The sequence below is a fragment of the Nicotiana attenuata genome, unplaced genomic scaffold (genome assembly GCF_001879085.1).
Source record: "Nicotiana attenuata strain UT unplaced genomic scaffold, NIATTr2, whole genome shotgun sequence".
NCBI lineage: Eukaryota > Viridiplantae > Streptophyta > Magnoliopsida > Solanales > Solanaceae > Nicotiana > Nicotiana attenuata.
In genome coordinates this window covers 975,701-984,473 of record NW_017670322.1, presented here as the reverse complement: position 1 = coordinate 984,473, position 8,773 = coordinate 975,701, and positions in this window count along the sequence as shown.

The window sequence follows — 8,773 nt, the reverse complement described above, 5'->3', positions numbered from 1 at the left end:
GGGGGGGGGGGGCGATGCGGCGTGAAGTCTTTGTACTTGGTTTTTGTTTTTTTGTGTTTTGCTGTTTTCTTTTTGTGGGGGCATCTTTCAAGCCCATTGTAAAATGTATTTGAATGGAATGATTGAAATGGAAAAGTTGTCTTTTGCTATGTATTTCCGGCTCTTCTTTCTTTTTCTTTCCCGTGAGTGTCTTCTTTTGTGAGAAAGTCCCTGACTTTCGGTCGGTCGAATGTAAGTTGATTCGAACAAGGTCGAATGTAGATCGATTCGAACAAGGTCAAATGTAAGTTAATTTGAGCGAAGTCGAATGCAGATTGATTCGATCGAGGTCGAATGTAAGTTAATTCGAGCGAGGTCGAATGTAGACTTAGAAAAATAATTCGCGTGAGATCGAACGTACATTTCCTTTGTTAATTCGAACGAGGTTGAATGTCAGTTAATTCGAGCGAGGTCGAATGTAGACTTAGAAAATCATTTGAGCGAGATCGAATGTACATTTTCCTTTGTTGATTCGAACGAGGTCAAATGTAAGGTAATTCGAGCGAGGTCGAAGGTAGATTGATTCGACCGAGGTCAAATGTAAGTTGATTCGAGCAAGGTCGAATGTAGATAGAAAAATAGTTCGAGTGAGATCGAATGTACATTCCCATTTGCGTTGTCGTGATGTGTAAATTTGGCAGAGTTGTGTAAGAATGTCATATACTACTTTGCTTATTCATTGGTGAATATTACATGTTTCTGTTTGGTCCGTACATACATTCGAGGAGTCCCAGTCTATCTAGTCCCTTCATCGCTCGACCTAGAGAAGTAGTCGATAGGCAGGGCGATGAACTTAATACCTAAACTTCGAGACTCCCTCTTCGTCGCCTCATTAAAAACCTCCCCGAGAAAACTCAATTGGGACAAAACTCGGGTGAGGGAAAAAGAGTATGACTTGGAGGACGTCCGTCTTTAGAAGTTGAAGTATTTGAGATGGGCGACGTTCCAATTGTTTGGTAGTAGTTTTCCCTCCATTTTTTCTAGTCGGAATGACCCTTTGTTTGCTGTTGCCGTGATTTTGTATGGTCCGTCCCAGTTGGTTCCCTGGGTCTTTGCTCGCTTGTGTTTTGACTTTGGCTTTTTTGTTTTAGTACCGTTCTGCTTATTGTTTTTGAGCTATCATTCTTATGTAGGCCATGTCTCTTCGCTCATCTGTTTCGTCGAGGTCTTGCTTTCTGCTTTCATCGTTACTTGGTCCGCTCTCATTGGAGTATCTCAAACTTGTTTCCCCGACTTTGACTGGTATCACTGCATCAGTCCCATAGACCAGTGAATATAGCGTTTCTCCTGTGCTTGTTTTTGGCGTGGTACGGTATGCCCATAGCACTTCCGGTAGCAGTTCCGGCCACAGTCCCTTGGCATCCTCAAGCTTCTTCTTCATGATGTTCAGTATTGTTTTGTTGGAGGACTCCACTTGACCGTTGCCTGCGGGATGATATGGCGTGGAGAGTATTCACTTGATGTGCCATTTCTCGAAGAATTGGGCGGTCTTTTTTCCGCTGAATTGGGGTCCGATGTCACAACTGATTTCTTTTGGGATGCCGAAGCAGCATACGATATTCCTCCATATGAATGTGATAACTTCCTGTTCGCTTATTTGGGCGAATGCACCTGCTTCTACCCACTTGGAAAAATAATCAGTTAAAACCAAAAGAAATCGTACATTACATCGTCCTGCTGGTAGGGGTATGAAGATGTCCATCCCCATTTGATGAACGGCCAAGGTGATGTGACTGAGTGGAGGTGCTCGCCCGCCCGATGGATCATTGGAGAGTATTTTTGGCATTGTTCGCACTTGTCGCGCCCCCTTTTTCCTCGCGGAGTCCGGGTTTCGACATTTGGGACAACTCCTTTCCCTTTTGGGAATTGGTTATGAGATTTGAAGAGTCGCCACCTAACGGATTAAGGTGCGTTAGGTCACCTAGAGCAAATAACTCATAAACTAGTTTACATCGCCAAAGATTTGGGTAAGGGCTCGAAATTACCTTGAGGGGAAGGTGTTAGGCACCCCTCGAGGTCCACAACGGTAGGTCCCGACCAAAATCAATTTAAGCGAATTAGTCTTATAAGCAGACAAACAAACAGATATTACTTTTAAAACAAGGAGTAAAAGGGGTCCTAGGTTTATTAGCCGATAGGATCACTTCTGCGCAATAATTGGTAATCGTCCCCAAGATGGGGTGCTACACATAGCATTAGCGCACATGTCATCATTTCCTTTTACTACCCAATTACTCTTCCCCTTTGTTTATTACCTAAGCGCTCTAATAACATCCAGTATGTGCCCTATGCGTGCACTACCCGTCCCTTACCTATGGCCCTGGAGGAGTTTAAGACCTCTATTTAAGGTGGTTCTAGACTCACCTATAGTGCTTAAAAGGAGAAAATCTAAGCGACAAAAAAAATAGGTAGGACTGTCACATAAAGAGCAATTAAGGGGGCTCATATTTACCTCCCTAAATAGACAAATGAGTGTACGCCATTCAGATAAGCAGTTTTCATAGTTTTAGGAGTCCTATGGGCAGGATATCTAAATGAGTACAACATGATATGCAGCAGTTTTATTTAGGCGAGGCAATGAGTACCTATCAGTTTGCCTACTAATTTTTACCACTTATTGAATCTGACCACGTTTCAAACAGCTAGAAAATCGTAATTTTAAACCATGAATTTAATTGTCCTACAGGCTTGCCTAAATGATAACTGGCAGAATCCATAATGTCTAACCGCTGATCAGACCATAGTTTTGTAAACCAGTAATTAATTCAAACAGGCGAATTTTTATCTTTGGACCCTATAGGCATGCTTCCTAGGTGCTGAAGCTGATTACAAGCGTCATTTCACGGCATAGAAACCGATTTTGTACCCGTATAGGCATGATATCTAAGTTGTCAAACTGATTTTAAACTTATTTCGTGATGTCTAAGTTGTCAAAACTGATTTTTAATGCATATCTCCTATAGGCATGATTTCTAGGCGAGTAAAAGCATTAATCAGCTGCCAAGCGAGTTCAGCAAGGGGATTCCTAGAAACATGATTTCTAATGCATACATGAGGATTTTGAAAGCATGATTATTGATGCAAAATTGAGAAAACGACTTAGGAGCAGGATTTCTAGTGATGCAAAATGGAAATTAAGGACGAATATGCAGATAAAGCCTATAGGCATAGTTTCTAATACATATAAATAATCACAACAATCCTATAAGGATGATTTCTACCCGATCCCAATAAAGATATATAAAATCCCTCCCATCTTTACTAATAACCCCAATATCTATTTTTACAAAGATTATTATTACACACCACTATGAATGAATTATACAATGAAAGAACCATTATACTATTGGGAGCCTTCATAGGCACAATATCAATCCGGGAACCAGGCCTTCAAGCATAGCCTCTCTGAGTGTAGTGGAAGCCCATACATAAAATTGGTTCTTGGTGTGTCAAAGTCCCCAAGGGCCTCAGGGACCCCGGGCAACGCTCACACCAGAATCATATGTTCAAGGTTCACAAAGGATTGGAGAACCAGCCCAATGTGTCAGAGTTCAGAGGAGTCTCATGGACCCTGAGCAGTACTCACATTGGGGGTGGCAGGACCCTAGACAGCTAAGAGTAAGAGTTGAAAATAGTATATAAAGTAGGGGATAGTTTTAGGAAAATATTTTGGATTTTAGAAATGAATAGGAACACATTACCATATTACAAGAACTACAAGCAGAACCACACTCAGCAAATGGAGTTCAGACATGAACTCCAGTATTCAAACAGAATCACAATCAGTTCAAACAAGGTTTCACATTGCCTGAGGGTTGACTTAGTACATTAGCTATCACTAGGTGAGCATATAGGCATATATCAATCAGAGAACAACATGCTGGGATCAAGTTGCTGATCAGACAGTCATACAGAAAAAGGAGCAAAAGTTGAGAGCATAGAAATCATGACTTAATCAGGAAACGGTTAGGGTAGACACATAAAGCAGGAAGGAAAACACGCTAGTTGAGAAACAAGTGTACAAGTATCCTAGATCAAACAGGAATATGCTAAAGTGTATGAACCATATTGACATATTGGACAAAAAAACATGCTAGTTAACAGAAACATAAGGGCAAACAGAGGCATGTTGATATTTACAGCAGATAGACATGATAATAGAGGTAGACATGCTGTTTAGAAGCAGTAAACAGGAGGAACATAGGTTTAATCACATAGCATATTGAATGATAGCAGAGGTGGAGACATACCAGTTAAGAGATAGCAACAGGAAGGTGAAGCAAATATGATCCAAGAGTCTAGCCTTGGCTTTTAGCCGGCTAGACAATGCAACAAACACAAGTAACAGAACGAATTGCAAAGGAACGTGTAAGAGCAAGATTATGTGTGAGCTTTTTTTCTATGTGTGCGTCTGTGTCCTTAAAGAAGTCAGAATGGGGAATTATATAGCACTTAGCAGGGTGAAACAAATAAGGCATAGAATAATTCAAAATTCACAAATAAAGCAAAGAGACCAATCAATCAGCCAATTAAGGCTTAACAGGATCAATCCAGGCGGAGTCATGGAGGTATTGCTTAAAATAACACGGAATTGAAGTCTAAACAGGGTAAATAATAGGTCTAGCAATCAATTAACAGTCACAAAAATCGGGCCAGTAGCAAGGATAGTTAGTCGCATAAATAAGGTAAACAGGTGAATGAGAGACAATCTAGGGGTTGGTAAAAAAATCAATTCCCATAAATTAAGCTTAGTGGAATAATTAAGGCAAATAGTGCCAATTAGGAGTCACAAATAAGAAAAAAAGGTAAAAATCAAAGAGAAGTATCAATCTCGGCAAAAAATATAATTTGGACCCTAATAAAATCCATCAATTTCTTCTAATTGACACGGATGCAAATAACGGGCAAATGTTGAAATAATCAATGAAATAAGCAGAAACCCTAGGTTTAGAAGATAGGCATGAAAAATTAGTCGAACCAGTGAAGAAAATAAGACTTAAACACTTAGAAACTTTAAAATCTTTTTGCAAAGAACTTAAAGATGAAACCCTAGTTTTAGAAAAACAGTAAAATCGGTTAATAACAAGGAGGAAACAGAAGGTTTGAAGAAAAAAATACCAGATAAACTTACAATCCTTTCAGATCTACGAAGATCTGAGCAAACTCGGGTAGAAAGAGATGAGGGTTTTTGAAAAAAAAAGGAGCGAGGTGAGAGAAATCCAGTTAAGGACGGAGTTTCAAACCATAAACATGAAGGTACCGATGCTCACAACCATAACGATGAACACAAGGCAGGAAGAAACAAAGAGTTTAGGTCGATTCTGAGTTGAATCTCTTTGAGATTCCTTCAAAACACGGAGAAATCGAACAACCAGTAGAGGTAAGAGGTCGGATAAGGCGGCAAATCACCCAATGATTACATATCCGGTTGGGAATTGAAGGGATTTGGAGGGGATTTGAGTGACGGCGCATCTAGGGTTTGAGAGCATCTGAGAGAGAAGAGAGAGGATAGGGATTCAGGGGCGGCGGTTTGTGTAAAATGAGGTAGGGTATGGAGGTTTGGTATATTAAAAAAGGAAAAAGTGTCTTGGACCGTTGATCTTTTGAGATCAACGGCCAAGATTGATTCCGGGCTGGGCGGGTTATTTGGAGATTGGGTCATGGGTCACATTTAAGTGGGCTAGGGTAGATTGGGCTGGGGTCTGAAATTGATTAAGGAAAAGGTGCTATTATTTAAATACCCAACTAACATTAAATAAAACAATTTTGTAAAATAATTTATAAATGATAAAAGACATCATTTATGCATGAAAATGATTTAGAATAATTACTTAGTATTATAAAAATATAAAAGGTCATTTTCTTGTGAAATAAGGTATTTATGCATACATGGGCCATTATTGCAAGGTTATTGCAATTATAACCTAACATGTATATATGGTTGTTCATGAAATAATTTAAGCTATATAAATATAAATGATAAAATTTAAGCAATGAAATTATCATAAAACCGTTCGTAATGCAAGTAGTAATTTTTTTATATAATAAAATGCTAGAATAAATTAATTAAAGTCCTTTTAAAATTACAGGAAAATTGTGGGAAAATGTTGGTTGATGTTCATGCACTATTTTAAAATTATATATGCATTTTTAAAAATATACGAGGGAAAAATTGGGTATCAACAGCTGCCCCTCTTTACCGGAAGGATGAAAGAGTTGTTGGGTAAAGAAATAACGACCGATTTTGACCGATTGGGGTGTTTTGAAAAAATACAGGCCGCACCCTGGTGTCTGAGCTGCCTACATATCCCTGGTTTTACAGGAGTCAGGTCGTGTGTAGTTATGGACCCAACGGTGAATGAGGCCGATGGATTTGTTATAGGAATGGTAGCAGGTTTCAGAAAAGGTTCTTTTGTGAAGGGTAGTATCGGATGAGTTTATGCGAGTTATGATTATGAGTTTGAAGTATAACGGATGTATCACAGGGTAGGTATCTGAACGGTCGTAAGAATCAGTTACGTTTGAGATAGTAGCAAACGGTATGACTGGAAACCGGAGTGAAGGTTGCTCCTGTTTGAAGAACGGTTATTTCCTGGATTTCCTGCAAAACTTAAAACACAATGCACGCAAGTGTACAGATTATTGCAAGAATTTAAACATGATGCAAATTCCATTTGGACCATGAAAGGTTGTCTTTGGACAGTTGAGGATGACGTCCTTAGACCATGATGTCCCGGGCCATGAATTGCGCGATAAGGGATTCGCAGGCCATGAAATGATGTTCTCGGGCCATGAAAATGGTGCCTCTGAATCATGAAGCCTTTGAATAATGAAGTGCAAGTTTAAGAGATCCTCAGGCCATGACATGGTGTTTTCAGGCTATGAGGATGATGCCTTCGAACTATGACGCCTTTGGACAAGTCAGCTATATATCGGCCCATGAAATGCAAAGACATGATACCAAAAGTAATAACAAGGCAATGCTTAGCCTTGTGTAGAGTTTGGGGGCAGAGCTTAGCCCCGAGAGAAGAAGATAATGCAAAGTTTAGAATAGAGCGACACTTATGCAAGGGAGGACAATGCTTAGTCCCATGAGAAAGCAGTGCTTGGCCTCATGCAAAGAGAAGGCAGGGCTTAGCCTCGAGCGAGATTTTAGACAGGGCTTAGTCTCATGCAAGGAGAAGGCAGTGCTTAGCCTTATGCAAATATGGAGGAAGGGCTTAGCCTCATGCAAGATTCGAGACAGGGCTTAGTCTCATGCAAAGAGAAGGCAGCTTAGCCTTATGGAGATAAGGAGGCAGGGCTTAGCCTCATGCAAGATTCGAGACAAGGCTTAGTCTCATGCAAAGAGAAGGCAGCTTAGCCTCATGCAAAGAGAAGGCAGGGCTTAGCCTCAGGCGAGATTTGAGACACGGCTTAGTCTCATGCAAAGAGAAGGCAGCTTAGCCTTATGCAGATAAGGAGGAAGGGCTTAGCCTCATGCAATATTCGAGACAGGGCTTAGTCTCATGCAAAGAGAAGGCAGTGCTTAGCCTTATGCAAATATGGAGGTAGGGCTAGCCTCATGCAAGATTTGAGACGGGGCTTAGTCTCATGCAAAAAGAAGGCAGCTTAGCCTTATGCATATAAGGAGGCAGGGCTTAGCCTCATGCAAGATTCGAGACAGGACTTAGTCTCATGCAAAGAGAAGGCAGTGCTTAGCCTTATGCAAATATGGAGGCAGGGCTTAGCCTCATGCAAGATTCGAGATAGGGCTTAGTCTCATGCAAAGAGAAGGCAGTGTTAGCCTTATGCAAATAGGAGACATGGCTTAGCCTCATGCAAGATTCGAGACAGGGCTTAGTCTCATGCAAAAAGAAGGCAGTGCTTAGCTTTATGCAAATATGGAGGTAGGGCTTAGCCTCATGTAAGATTTGAGAAAGGGATTAGTCTCATGCAAAGGGATGTCAATGCTCAGTGAACAAGTAGCAAATAGGAGTAGAATATTTCTTTGCTGGAGATATATTTCCGTCTGATGGCCTAATTGTTATGAGGATAGTGATTTCGATATGTGTAAATTTGCGAATACTCTTGTTATGTTCACCGTGCCTGCATCCAAAGAAACATCGTGAGTTTTGTAGGGGGAGGTTGGTTCGTGCCTTTGTCTGCTTGCTTTGCTTTGCTTTGCTCGGGAGATCCTGTTCAAGTTACCCTGGGTAACATCTGACTGCCATAGAAATAAAATTTTCGAAAAGTATGCACTTATTTGATGAAACAGAGTTATTTTTAGCAAAACATAGTGGTAGATAATATTAAGTAAATTGGATGAACTAATGACTGTAACACTTTTAGAGACATTGCGGCTTCCTTGCATTAGAATTTTGAGGGTCCTTCTCAAAATTCTGCCCCAGTTTGATCCTTCGGCCGTTCTGCGTGCAACGAAGTTTGTTGGATCTGCTCCGGAATTTTGAGTATCCTTCTCAAAATTCTGCCCCAGTTACTTAACCTATTTCTGACTGTCTGGCATATGATGGTGTCGGCTGGACTTGTTTCGGAATTTTGAGGGTCATCTTCAAAATTCTGCCCCAGTTTTTGGTTCCGGCGAAATGAAGATTTTGTTAAGATGTGACTGAAGCCACAGGGCTTCCTACGTATCCCCTCTTAAACGGGAATCAGGTCAAGCATAGTTTAGTTACAACATATGAAGAATCATAAATAGTTTACATATAGTATCTTTTGACTGCATCTGAATTGA